Source organism: Apium graveolens, chromosome 7 (genome assembly GCF_009905375.1).
Source record: "Apium graveolens cultivar Ventura chromosome 7, ASM990537v1, whole genome shotgun sequence".
NCBI lineage: Eukaryota > Viridiplantae > Streptophyta > Magnoliopsida > Apiales > Apiaceae > Apium > Apium graveolens.
This window is the reverse complement of record NC_133653.1, coordinates 192870829-192885980: the sequence shown is the minus strand read 5'-3', so window position 1 is coordinate 192885980 and position 15152 is coordinate 192870829. Positions and strand designations below refer to the sequence as shown.

Below are 15152 nucleotides of genomic sequence, written 5' to 3'. Positions count from 1 at the left end.
ATGTAAAGTTGTTTATATTATATTATATTATAATTGTGTATTGTATTTGGGCCTAATATACTTTTTTTCGAAGTTATACTAGCGGGTTAAGTTTTAAGGTTGAGAATTATTGAAAAGAGATTTAAAAGAAAGTGAAAAATTTATTTATGGAATTTGGAATTCTTGTTTCTAGAACTGTAACCTTAAAAGATCTTGGATTAGTTTGGGGTCATAAATGCTAAATATCTTCCGTTGACATTTATTTATTGATTAAACAGGTTGATTTGGATTGAGGTTTTATAGTGACGACCAAATCCTCTGACCCCGGATTTGGGGGCGTTACACATGATGTAATCACGCTAAAAGAAATATTTTATGTATTCGGTTTAAAACAAAATAATATTCACTTAGAGTTAAAATTTAATTAAAAATAAATTAAATATAATTAGCTGGTTGATATAACGGGCCTGAGGTTAAAACAAAATAATGTATTGTTCTACGCTAAAATTAAACAAATTAATATAATTAGTTAAATGTAACCCGTATAAGATAATCGTATATTATTAGCTAAAATTTGTCTTTTAATTAAAACATAATTCTATTCCAAAAACACACCAATAAATATCAATAAAACTATATCTTTCAATTAGTCTAATTTTTTAAAACTAAAATATCATTAAATTATACATGTATATTTGAAATTATTATCAAATTATATTATTAAAAATTTATAATAAATAAATGTCAGAGTTTAAAATTTTCACTTAATATTAAATTCAAAAATTATATAATAATTAAAAATAATTCGTGCATGACAAGAGTTTTAGGTTAGTTTTTAGGTCACGAATTATCGTAGAGGGGGTTGAATACGATATTCATTAAATTAAAAAATTCTTTTGAATCTTTTACGGATATATAATTTAGTATTCGGTTAATGGTCCCGTGTTGTTGGGGTAAATAGTATTTAAGACAATAAAGTAACAAACACAAGATATTCGGGAAAGTTTATATTTATATATAAATCCTCGGGGGTGTTGCTACACTCCTGTAAATAAATTAACTGGCTACAATCCAAAAATAACAATGTTCTTGCTTCTACAAAGATATATAAATTAAATCTTATACAATGATCTAACTTTTTGTTTATCCAAGGATTTAATTACCGGATAACGATTATAATGCCCTTATAAATATACAAGAAATACATCGGGTATTATAACGTTTCTCCGGTGAGAAGTTAAACGGATATTCAATGTGTCTGAGATTCTATGTGTATCTTTGTTTCTTGTTTCAACAGCTCTCGTGAAAGAGAAAATGAACAGAACAATATAATACTTGATTGATACACTACACCATAGATTGACTATAACAACGCCAACTACAAAATTTGTCTTTAAATTGTTGCTATTTGTTGAGTAGTTTTGACAAATATTTAGCCATTGTAATATTTTTAAAATTTGTTATAATAAAGTACATTTTTGTCAAATTTTTTAACACTTCGCAACAAAATTATGAAACCGTTGCAAGAAAATTAGAAATTTTGGGCCTAAAATCTCCCGCTCACACTAAGAAGAAGCGACTTTCCAATTTTTTTTACCCGGCCTTTCCAAAAACTAGCCCACGTGTCAATAACAATAAAATTATTTTATTACATTATTTGTTTGTCCAAGTAAAAACCACGGGTGCTATATTCTACACTCAGAGACGACAATCAAGGTGACCACACTCAGTTTCAAACTTGGATACTCGATATCGAAAATTCAAGATTGAAAAATACTCAAGCTCGGACAATGTTCAACCTCGAAGGTAAAAATATGAAAATTACATTAGATTTTCTTCACCAAATAAATGTTAGTTTGTTAGTAAATGAAAAAGTGTGTTTCAATTAGGGTTTGTTTGTTGATTAGTGGTGAAATTTAAATCGATTTATAGGTTAATTAGGGCTTTTCAATTGAGATTTTGTTTAAGTCGAATTTGAAAATTAGGGTTTCAGTTGTGATTTTGTCGAAGCTTTTAAATTGGGCATTTTAATGATTTTAGCATGTACAAACTGTGTTTTGTTTATCGATTTGTATGCTCCATGATAAGACATATTTGTTACTTTATCCGTGATTTACTGTTTGGTATGGGTGTGTATTTTTTTGCGAGTGTAACTCTATAATGTCAATATGATATCCATCGTGACAAGTGCTTTGTTGTTACTTGAGTGGCTGTTCACTCGACAACTTTAATGTCATAACATGTTGTTACTGAATTGTTTTGGAATTGGCAATAGAGCACATGATTTGGAAGAATCCTGGGATTCCTTAGAATCAACAAAGTAGTAGTCAGAGGCTATAATGATAAAAATTGTTGAAGCTGGAATATTGGGTTTGTTTCATGTTGGAGTAATATTTATTTTTCCATTTATCTAATCATTGAAGGGAATATAAATTCTATGTCCGTAAATTATGTTTTTTGATTCTTAACAAACAGGATCTTAATTTTTTTTGTGTTATCCTCTACTGCTCTATACATTGTTGGTCTTCGTTTCTAAGATTTTTAATCTATTAAATAAGTCTTATTAATTTGTTTCTCAATAATTTATGTTCCTAAAATTTGTTTTCTGTTGGTTTGAACATAAAAAGTAAAGTATCAAGAATTTAATTTTGATTAACAAGATTCCGCGTGTATAGGAATGTTGGGTTGTCAAGAGGAGGGTATGAAATACTAACTGACCTGCTTCTTGGGGCAGGCCCTGATCTTACGCTATACATGAAGGAAGCATATATATTTGTCGTCAAGTAACGCTGTTAAAGATTTAAATTGTATTCATTATTAGCATGTAACATTGTTACTGCCATACTTTCCTAACATATTTTATATGACTATTTTTTTAATTTCCATTTTCATCTTATAGTTGTTTTTAAATTAATGTGAACTGCTATGGTAATTATCAGAATCTCTTGATTTCCCGGTTACTTTAAATTACGCTGCTAGCTGCAAACATGTAGATTAACAGAATAACTATAATCTTGACATTCTGAGCAATGTTCTTTTTTCAATATAGGCATGGCAGGATTTGATGTTACATATGGCTTTAATCTAAATGCATGTCTATCATATGTGTGGCCAGAGGACGGGATAATTGATATATTATTGTGATCAGATTGAGTGGGCTTTCTCATGTTGAGTCAAAACATATCAAGTTAATTTTTACACTTTCTCTCCACTGTGCTTGTTAATTATATATATGTCAGGATTTGTCTAGAATCTTTTTCATGTAACGATATGTAATTTATACATAACAAAGATGGATAGAGATGGATATGAAAAATGTGTCTATCAAAGATGCCAATTAAAGTTAATCATAATTAGCTGAAAAGGAAAACTGAAAAACCACACTAATGAAAATTTTATTTTTCTTAGGTTCGATACAAGGAGGATCTTCCATCGCTTGTCCAAAGTAATATATACAACTTAGACCCGTATAATCAAATTCACTTTGGCACTGAAAGGTCAAAGTAACATAACACCATTGGAACTTCTTTTGGTATGGTTCAAGCTCTTCCTCTTTTAAACAATGTATGTATGTAAACACAAAATTGATAAACCCATCCACACCATTTTGCACCAATTTTGGCACTATGATAATCTCCATATATGCTCTGTTATCATATCCTATTAGATAAAATCTTAGATGCTTATTATTTTTATAAATTCCTCAGCCAAACAAAATATTAACTCACCCTATGCGTCTATATATATATTAAACTAGAAAGCTACTTGTTGAAATTTGTTCAATTATTAGTGACACGGCAAGAAAATCTATCTCAAACTATTACTATTTGTGCTACTTCAGGTAATGATGGTGAACCAGAAGAAAGTGATACAACAGCTTGTACCAATTTTAAAGTTCTTGCAGATACCGAAAAATGTGAGAGTTCTCGAGATGCAGGAAATGAAGTTGTTACTTCTATACTTTATTCAGGTGCAGACTTGAATTTTAAAGCTGAAAACTTGGGAAACCAAGAAACCCTTTCTGATAAGCTCAATTTTGTTCACTTGCATATATTAGAATCAGTTAAATATGAAGCCAAAATATCAACTAGTTTAAGCTGTATCAGAGTAGTAGGCAGATTTTATGCTATACAGTCACATTGTCACACACCTGTCTGGTGCAGATCCTAATATTTCCTGACCTCTATTTTTTTTATTTGCAGAACCTATACTTTGAAGGCAGGTTTGATCTAGTAAAGTTTGTGAAGGAGTGAAAGAAGCTGGTCTTTTAAAAATGGTTTCATATATTTCTACATAATCATTAAGGGTAATTTAGATATGAGATCGTTGGAGAGGGGGGATAAGGAGCTTGAGGACAACCGCAAGACGTATAGATGGACATAGAATTCGGCAGGAAAACAGTTCAGAGAAACAGGAGCACTTAAAAAAGCAATCTATAAGCTCTAAAAGTGAGCAGTGAAACTTACTTGGAGATTGTGGCTGGAAAAATGTTTAAGGGTAATTTATTTCACAGTTTAATGTATTTTGCACTTTTAAGTGCAGATGTTGCACACTTGAATACCATATTTCTAATTGTTGGGTGCAGACTGATATGGAAGAGACAAAAGCCCAAGAAATTGCAAAGGTGCAACTTTACCTGCATCACAAATACAAATGGAAGAAGCCAAAGTCTAAAGTAATTCAAGAGAATGAGACAGAGTTAAAAGCTACTGAAGAAACCCTTCTTGTAGTTATGGAGACGCCTGTTATAGTTCTAGAAAGAAAAAATCGATGCATTAACTAAGTCTTTTGTGAAAATTATGCGTTGACTTTAATGGCTAATTTTTGTATGCGACTTTCATTTGGAATGCTTTTGTAAGACTATATTGTAACGATCATGATACAACTTTTGGATTTTTGGAAATTGATTGTGATTTGTAATCAAATAAAATTGTGGCTTTTAGCCTGGCTAGTAGTATTTACAGCATGAATCTTTCAAATTTTTTTAAAAAAATTAATGTTGCTATTTCATTGAATAATATTGCTAAAAAGTTATAAAATTATTGCAATATCTAGGTTAAAATCATTGGCATTGGTCTAATATCGTTGCCTTAAATTCACTAAAAAGAAACAAATTTGAGCTAATGCAATGCTATTTAGGGGTTGCTATAGACTACAATTTGTTGCAATATGAAGTTATTGCAATGAATTAAATATGTTACTATAACGTGCTATATTCGTTGCTGAATCAAGCAATTGCAACGCACTAGGATGTAACTCCCAATTTTGACCTATTTGTTGCCATAGACTCTATTACAACATAAATAACATATAAGGCAATATTTTCTCAACGTTGCTATAAGCAATCTATGGTGTAATGATTGTTTCTTCTACTGCTTGAGTGTAGACTTTATATCAAATTTAATTACGTGGCTAAATATTATCCAAATAAATAAATTGATCAAATAATAAAGTAGTGGCTGAGAGAACTTGTTTCCAGGAGAGCTTTTATTTACTTGCGCATACAGGGACTTCCAAGTACTTAGAATAATTCTTCCAATCCCTAACTTGCGAATAGAGAGAGAAGTTTTGTACTTGAATTAATATTACAAGCCATTACTTGCGACTAGAGAGGAGAGGGGGAGTTTGCCTTAGCATTTTCTTCATCCATCAAGTGACTTGCGACCCCTTTGCTTCCTTTGGAGTCTAACTGACGACTAAAAGCTAGAGGAGGGTTTTTGCCTTAAACGTTTTAGCTACTAGAACCTAAGTTGTGACCCTATGAGTCTCTTGTCTCTTTACTTACGACCATAGCATGCTTGTAAGGAAAACTAGTGAATAAAAACTCCCTTGAAAGCATTGAATCATTCCTTGTGGGCCATAGTGCACATGAGATGCATTTTCCCTCGCATCCTCATTCTAACTTGTGACTTGGACCTTCCTTATAAGGATAAGTGGCGACCTAGACCCTCTTGTGTCCCTTAGTGGCAAGTACAAGTACTTAAGAATGCACCTTGGTCACAACTAAATGTCTTAGAGTATTTTTGATCTTCTTTTTTCCTTGTATGAACAAGTTAGTGCCTTAGAATATTTTGGCTCATTAAGAATCTAAGTTGTGACTCCTTCTATCTCTAGGAACACTAGTAGTAGCAACTCAGTGCCTTAGAATATTTTTGACACATAAATAAATCTAAGTTGTTACCCAGAAATAGAAACATGCACTTTTGAAAATTGTTCTTGCTCTAGTTTCTTCCCTGATGCTCCTACTAAGTCAAGACCAATTTTTTTACTTAGAAATTGAGTTGTACTTCAATGTCCTTGCTCCTACTAAGCAATAGATTGATCTCAAGGACTCCTACTACAAGGTAGTAATCACTTTAACTTAGTTTCTATAGAACGCTTTAATCCTTAAATTGTCCTGTCTTCAAGTCTTCTCCATGAGTCTTCATATAAACCATATAACCTGCATATCAAGATACGAATCCTCACTTAACAATTCTTCTAATGATAATACTCATATTCCTTTCACGAATTACTGACGCCTAGTGCAACTGGTCTGGTTCACAGACGACTATCTTTGATTCAGGTCTTCGTATTATATCCTTGATTACATTGTTAAGCTTGCATCAACTTCATCGCTTCGAACAATGAATGTCAATAAACAATTATACTTTTATTGGAATCTTTTCTGGTACTTAGACAACGTCTTCATTGTTACTACAAACTTGAATGCTTCATTCACTATTCTTCACTGACGCTTGAACATATATATGAACTCCTTTCAGTGAGTATAACTTCAAGACTGTAGCTGTCTTCTTTAACCTCTGTCTATACCCTGTCTTCAATTCTTCAGATTCCTATGCTTCAAACATTGTCTATCTTCAATCAATGCAAATACACTGAAATCTTCTGGTGACACTTTTACACTGAATCGTCAACATTTCTGAAATCCTGAAAGTCTTTAACTTTTATTCTTCACTGAGGCATGAACATATTAATAAACTTCTTTCAGTGACCAGTAAACATACTTCAAGCTTTCTTCTAATATTTTGATTCTTTGTATTTGACATGTCTTCATTTCTTCCTGATTTCTTGTGTAGACGTAATATTATTTACCTGTCGTGTTCTAATGTTGAGTTGTCATGTCTACTGTTCATACAGCTTCGTAATCTCACCAACAATATCCCCCTATTTGATTGTTAAACCTAACAAACAAATTAATAGAGAGGATAACTCAAGTAACAACTATGTTAGGTCACACACACTGTAGAGGGGGTGAATACAGTGTAAAGTACAATCAAATCGAACTCTAATAACTCAAGTAACAGAAAATAAACTTTATTGAAATAATAAACTCTGTTACAGTATGGAACTGTTACCTCTCAGTGATGAACAAATATCACGAGAGCTGCTAGGGTTATATGAATAATCTTCTCGAATATGATAACACTTATAGTGTAAACCCTATATCTGTGTTTATATACTTCACAGTTACAAGATAATCGCTAATTGAAATGGAATATAATTCTGCTTCCTAAAATATATCAATCAGATATCTTTTCTTCCAAGTATTCTATTCTTCATAGAATTCCTTCTTCATGCATATCTCTTCTTATATTTATCTCGATCTTCTTTCCTTTAATCAGCTACTGTCCTTATCTGAACGTCCTTCAGCACTTAAGTTCTGATATCCATCTTCTGATGATTATCTCCTGATATTATAAGTACTGATATCCTTAAGTCCTGACCTCCAGTAAGTACTGATTTATCCTGTTTTAAGTAAGATCTGAAAACTAAACATAAATCATATTAGCCATGACATTATCAAATATATCTAACAATCTCCCCCAACTTGTAAATTAGCATAATATACAAGTTTAATAAATATTTGATGATGTCAAAAACATTAAGTACAAATTCATGAGAATTAGACTAGATAACTACAACTTACAGTCCTTAAGCTTTACCAATATTTTAACTTCTGATAACAGGTTCAGTCTGTACAAATATCAGAATTTAATCAGTTGTAGATCTTGACTTGGCTTCATCTTCTGATCTCTCTGATGTCAGGAGTTGTTCTGAGATAGTTCTTCAACAAACATCTCTCAACATATTTAAGTTCATCAATCATCTTCCTTTTAGCATCTTTAAGCTCTACAGAATCTTCACCAATTTGAAAGATTGCAGCCCTGAGATCATTAATCTTGGCTTTTCTTATATCCTGATCCAGTCTGATCAAATATGCCTTATCAGAGTCAAGATTGAATTCCACAGCCCTGTAACCCAGAAAGGTAGTTATAATCTTAGCAGTGTTGGGCTTCATTTCAACTATATCACCCTTGTGATCTCTGTACTTTGGAACATATGTGCTGTCAGACTTAACAGAATAAAGCCTTTTCTGTCTCTGAATCTGATCCTTCAAATAGTTTGCAGCACTTCCTGTCAATATGTCATCCACTTGAAGTAAGAATAGTACATTCTCCAATTCTTCAAAATACTTCAATGGAATGACATTTTGCCTTATATGATAAACCCTACCATCTGTCATGAAGTACAACAAGATGTGTTCTTTCAAGTAGGTATGGTAGACCATTTGTACAGATTCCAGTTGATTCAATCTCTCAGGAGTTGCTCCAATACCTGGTTCACTCAAGGAAGTTGGATCATTGGTAGTGTTCTGTATTCTCCTTTCATCAACACTTCCCAATCCAGTTTTATCTCTTGTTTCCTTTCCAGTAACTACTCTTGCTTCAAAACCACTTGCAGCAGTCTTCAAAGGTTGTGTCTGTTTTGCTTTAGTGAATCCTGGTAGGAGTTTCTTTGATCTATCTTCTGATATCAAGTTAACTTGAGCTGTGTCAGAGGTTACTTGCTTCTTCAAAATATCAGAACTTACAGTCTCTTGACTCTGAACAACTTGAGCCATGTCAGAGGTTGTTTTAAGAACTTTTCTTGAAGTCAGAGCAATATCATCCCTTTCATCAGTGATTTCTTCATTCTCAGGAGGCACATAAACCTTGATAGGTTCACCAACCTTTTCTTTACCCTTGGATCTTGGATCTATCTGCGGTTGTGATTTAGCCAATGTTGCTTCAGTATTTGTCCTCTCTTTTATCACAATGCCTTTGAGTTTTGGAAGTGTCTTTTCACCAGAAGCTTCAGATTTAAATGTGACTTTCTCTGATTTAAGTCTGGCTTCTTCTTCCATTAAACTCTCCAAGTCCATTCCTGGATTTTCCTGAAGAAATAACTGTCTTGACATTTCTTCATCAAGATCTAAAAGTTCATCAGAACTTTTCCTTTTACCAGTAGCAGAACTTGTCCTGTGCCTTGTCCTGTGACTTGTGATTTCAGCTTTTCTTGATGAGAAACCTCTACCTTGACTATGACCTCTACCCATTCCCGAGTTTCCTTGATCATCCTTTTCATCATCCTTCCCTTTCAGTGTCTTATCAGTCTTGCATTTGGACTTAATTACTTTCTCCCCCTTTTTGGCATCAGCAGGTAAAAGAAGAGAGACAAGCAATTCCACTGAGGCTTGGATTTCATTAAGTTGAGATTGCTGAGAAGCTTGATTTTTCAGAATATCATCAATCTGAGCTTGTTGAGTATCTTGAGTCTTCTCAATATAAGCAATCCTGTCAAAGGTAGGTTGGAAGAACTTTTTCTTATCAATCTTTTGAATTTGTTCCTGTTTGATGAATTCTTCCTGAATCTTGTGTAGCTCTGCATGAGTAGTAGAATGAAGACCTTGTATATGTTTAGTACTCAATACTGTGACTCTAAGCTGTGTTTTGAAATCATCAGTATTTAACATCTCATCAGCTTTTGTCAAGTGCTCAGCCAGATTCTTTGCAGATGGAACACAAGTAATTGAGTTCCATTCCTTAGTCCACTCCTGTCCAGCAAGAGTTTCACTCCAAGGCACTGGTGCTTCTCTTGTAACAAACTTCTTAACAAGTTCAAATTTAAGAACAGTTTGTTGAGGGGCATGTCCTGAAGGACCTGCTTCATCAGCATCTGCATTTGGAGCAGCATCACCAGTATCTCCAGCATTTGCAGCATCAGAACTTACAGAATCAGTATCTTCTGATAAAACAACAGTGTGAGTAGCAATGGAGGCTTCAGCATCCTCTAATTGCTGATCTGGTTCCAAGTTCTGATCAACAGCCATGTCCTGATGCTCACCTATATTCTGATCATCAGAATCTAGATGCAGAGAAGGTGTAGTAGATAATTCTGGAGTTTGAGCAGCATCAGTAACAGGTGTTGTTGATGGATTAGTTGCTGTTGGAGCTTCTAAGTAAAATATTCAGGCACAACCAAGTTCTGGATATCAATATCAGCACTTGTGCCTGAATTAACAGGAGATACAGTCTTAGGAGACACAGAAGGTGTGTTGGCCTTTTCAGTAACAGCTTCCTTAGTTGAAGTTAATGGAGAAGTAGGGACTTTAGCAGATTTCTTTTCTTGTGAGATCAGAGATTCCTGATCTCCTTCCTTAGCTGCTTCTTCTTCATCATCTGAAACTGGCCTTTTTGCCCTCTGTTTCTTGTATCTCTTTGAAGATATGGATTCCTTGGGAGTTTCAGCAACAGTCATTCTTCTAAGCCTTTTGAGAAGCTTAGATCCCCCAATTCCAGAATCCTTTTGAGAGGTCACTTTCTCAACTTCTTTGACAACAGGTTCTGATGTAGAAACCTGTTCCTCACTGTCTGACTCATCTCTCAAAGCAATCCTCCTTCTCTTTTGAGGTGTTTGAGGAACAGTCTTTGTCCTCTTTGGCTTGGAAGATGAAGGCTTCACAGTAGGTTCTGAGGAGGAAGATTGAACTTTCTGTGAAGTGGTGAGATATGATTTGAGATATTGCCTGAGGGTTGGTTGAGTAGTATGGGTGGTATGTTCTGATGGTTGTTGTGGGGTTTGGGAGGTGGTTGTTGGTTGAACATCAGGATAAACGGATCTATAGGATTCAGGATCAGCATTTACTAAGAACTGTTTTACAGACTGAGGAATCTGTAAAGGTCTAACCACTTATTTCTTAGTGTCAGCATTTACCAGGTCATTAAAGTAACGTTTTGCAACTTTGAAAGGTGGAGTTAAGGTACTGGCTAGTCGAGGTTCATCAGTACAAAAAGTATATATAAGTTGACAGAATCTAGCAAAGTAGACAAAATTCATATCCTCTGTCATCCTATCCCCAATAAAACCTATTACTGCAGTTGCAAAATCAAAATGAGTTTGGTTAATGATGGCATACCTGATGTGCTGACTCATTATAGGGATGGCATCAAAATTTGAACACTTGTTCCCAAAAGCTTTAGTGATGCAGTCGAAGAAGAAGCTCCATTCCCTCCTGATATGAGCCCGTTTCAACTGCCCAAGCTTGGCCAAACTCTGCTCATACCCCAAACTGGCCATTAACTCCTGAAGAGCTGATTCCTCTGGAGTTGAAAAAGTACATCCTTCTGGTAGATGTAGAGCCTTGCGTATTGTACCAGGAGTGACTGCATATGGAGAATCACCCACTTCGAAAACAATACTAGGAGTACCATTTTGACCACCATTATCAAAGTTTCCAGTCCTCCAAAATGTCAGAACTTGTTGGCTTGAGAAGACTGAAGGTTGGGTCAATGCATACCCGATTTCACTGTGTGCAAGAAGATCTTGCACAAAATGCAATTCAGACGGAGCTTCAGCATTATCAAGAATTGCAGCACAGTTGTTTGGAACAAATTTAGCTCCATCAATGATTAAATCCTTAGGTGCCATGAAAATACTCGAGATTTATAAGTGCCTGTTAGGTGTTTGATAGAATGTCTAATGAAAAACCAACGTTAGAAGAAGAAAGAGAGTAAAAGCAAATAGAGAGAAAAAAAATATAAAAGTGAATAAAAGATTAGAAAATCCTCTCTCTGTCTTACTTATACTTTTTAAAAAAAAAAATATAACCGTTGGACACCTGTCAGACATGCAGTAATAATGAATAGTTAATGGGCACGGGAAAACAGTAATCATTACTTACCCACTTGCAGTTTTTCAAGGAAAAACCGTTCCACTTACCCAGTTATTCCATTAATCAAGGTAAATCAGTTTTAATTCAGAATTGAAACTGTTCCCACTTATTCAATTTTTTTTTACTGCAACACCAATATTCTGAAAAAAAATTCGAGTAAAAATGACCAAAATAAATCAGATGAGCAAGTACTGATAAAGTAAAAACAGAACTTAATTTAAAACAAAATTTATATGGTCAACATAATATGAATATTTAGAAGGATTTATCAATGCATTACAAAATATCTCAGAGACAAGATCTTGAAAAAAAACAAATTTCATTAATATATCAAGAGAATACATTCATGAAATTTAAATTACATCAGAACTTTGACAAGATTGCCCTAAGCTGCTAAACCTAACGTCAACAGCCTTTGTCCTAGCTCAAGAAGCAGGGCAAGGCTAATGATGAAGAAAAACAGGAAGAAGAAAATAAATCACTTAATCTTCCTACTCTCGACGAACAGAATAGCGAGTCGTATGATTCGCTCTTGCTGGCGGAGAGCTTCCAGCCTTTCCTCCTCCAATCGCTCCAGATGGCGATGGTAGTCCATGTAGAAGAACAGGAGGTGGGTGAGTACCTCCTGGGGAACTGAGTCCCATATCTCATCAGGAATGGCAGTGACGTGCCATTCCTGCTGCCAATCGGCACAGCTCAGCTCCATGTTGAATGTTTCATAGTTCAAAAATATATTGTAATTGACCATGGTGTTTTTGATATAAAGATTATGAAGGTGAGTTTGTGATAAAAGATTTGATGGGAAGGCTGATGTGAAGTGGTTGTTTATATAGGCAAGAGAATGCCAGGAGACGCAAAGAAATTTAATGCTGACAGGTAGAATTAATTCTACCTCGTCGCCCCAGACTTGGAAAAAGAAAAACAGTCATTGGAAAGGTAAAACATGGTTTAATGCACACAAGTAGCAAATAAAAATTGACTGTGCATGTATGAGTATCACTATCCCTAAATATAGTGACTGTTAATCTTCCACTTCAACATATTCTGGTTTAAACTGAGACTGTTTGCAAATTTTATCCACAAATAAGTCAAGTAAAGAATCAGAATTTAATATCAGAACTTAGACTTATATCAGAACTTAACAGTCATCAGAACATAATTTCTTAACTTGATAAATGAATGCCTATCTTAGTAAGTCCTCACACAAGTTCTGATATAGGTTCTTCAGAACTTAATCATCAGAACGTGCAATCAGAACTTGTTCTCAGAATTTGTGTAATGTGACACAATAACTGTTCATCCAAAACAACATAGATCACCACAGTAATGTTCACCATTCATATGGAGTGTTTAGTGTGTGCATTAAGCTAAATATCAGACAAAGAGTAAAGTCTGATTTACTTCTATACATCTTAGAAATAAGACATAACTAAAACTTTACTAAAAACCTGTCATTATTCTGAAACCTACTATTGAATGAATTCATGCTTGAGTCCACCTCAACTATTTTGTGCTAATTTTGTGCATCTTTTTAAATTCCATTTTACAGTGGCTTCTCAGTGTAAGTGAGTCACGACTGCTTATCAGAATTTATGCTATTATCAGAGTATTTCTCCAGTAATCATAGAGTGTGAAAAGTCACCAAGAAAATATTTTATTTGCTTTTCTGATGCATATTACTTAATACCAGCAATGCACTTGGGTCTTCCCTTCCACATTTTTACTCTAGACCTCAAAGGAGTACCCGATTTTTAATCCTTGTTTCTTTTTCTATTTCTTTTGATAAGTGAGGTTTATCAGCACTTAGTACATTTAACAGATTTACTAGCATCAGAACTTAACAGATGAGTAGCATTATTCTAGTTTGTGACTTAATAATAAGATAGACAAAGTAAATTCAACTAAGCTCAATATCAGAATTTGCTTGTGTCAATAGATTTCCACAGAAATAATTACTTCTAACATGGGATCATTAGTATATTGAAGATTACTAGGTCAGCATCTCGCACAAGTATCCTCATATGATTGAGTAATTATATTAACAGACATATCACAGTCAGAGTTTAGAAACTTACATCAGACAACAGTCAGTATTTTAGCAAATTTTCAATTAAGCACAGAATACACAAAGAGAGTAATTTCTGTAAATACTGATCATAAAGTCTGATGCATCAGAACAAAACTAAGCAGATTTAGAGAAAGAACCTGAAACCATTCCAAGTTCATTTACCAATCTTGTAAAGGTAGCTTCACACAGTGGTTTTGTGAAGATATCTGCTAGTTGTTGATCTGTTGGAACAAAGTGCAATTCCACTGTACCTTCATCCACATGTTCCCTGATGAAGTGGTACCTGATGCTGATGTGCTTTGTCATAGAGTGTTGAACTGGATTACCTGTCATAGCAGTAGCACTTTGATTATCACAGTAAATAGGGATTTTGAAATATATTAACCCATAATCCAGTAATTGATTCTTCATCCAAAGAATCTGTGCACAACAGCTTCCTGCAGCAATGTATTCTGCTTCTGCAGTTGATGTGGAAATTGACTTTTGTTTCTTGCTAAACCAAGAAACCAATCTGCCTCCAAGAAATTGGCAGCTTCCACTTGTGCTTTTCCTGTCAATTTTACAACCTGCAAAATCTGCATCTGAGTAACCTATTAGTTTAAAATCTGATTGTAATAACCCCAATTTTTGGGAAATTTTTGAAACCCTTATGAATAGTGTTTTTGCTGAATGAGAAAACTTTTCATGCCACACTATGTAGGGGTTCTGATATGGATATTCTGACATTTTATTAGTACTTTATATGGGATATAAGTGTATGTAAAGATCGTCAGAATCCAAATCCGAACACTTTGATTTTTCCCGGAAATACACTAGATACAGAAAGATTTGAGAAAAAGGTAACAGGATAAAAAGGATTTAAATAAAAGGATTATAGAAAAGGATCATAAAAGGAATATAATATATTGAGAAAGGTTAAGGGAACCTAAGTAATAAGATCCCGGGTATGATCCCTCAAACGATAAACGAAAACGAAAGTTAAGCGAACCGTATAACAGATCAGCGGTCATTAGGCAAACGATTAGGAAGTTAATCAAAGGGATTAGTGGGAATGATGTCATCCAACCAATAGAAAGAGGACAAGGAAGGGAGGATGACATCATGAGGATG

At 34.2% G+C, this 15152-nt stretch overlaps 1 long non-coding RNA gene across 1 annotated transcript; it reads left to right on the top strand.

Moving 5' to 3' along the window:
- Window positions 1-1629: 1629 nt before the first annotated feature.
- Window positions 1630-4945, top strand: LOC141672369 (uncharacterized). Its single transcript, XR_012555479.1, has 5 exons — window positions 1630-1785; window positions 3388-3511; window positions 3821-3949; window positions 4182-4476; window positions 4565-4945. It is a non-coding gene; the product is annotated as an uncharacterized LOC141672369 (long non-coding RNA).
- Window positions 4946-15152: the final 10207 nt, after the last annotated feature.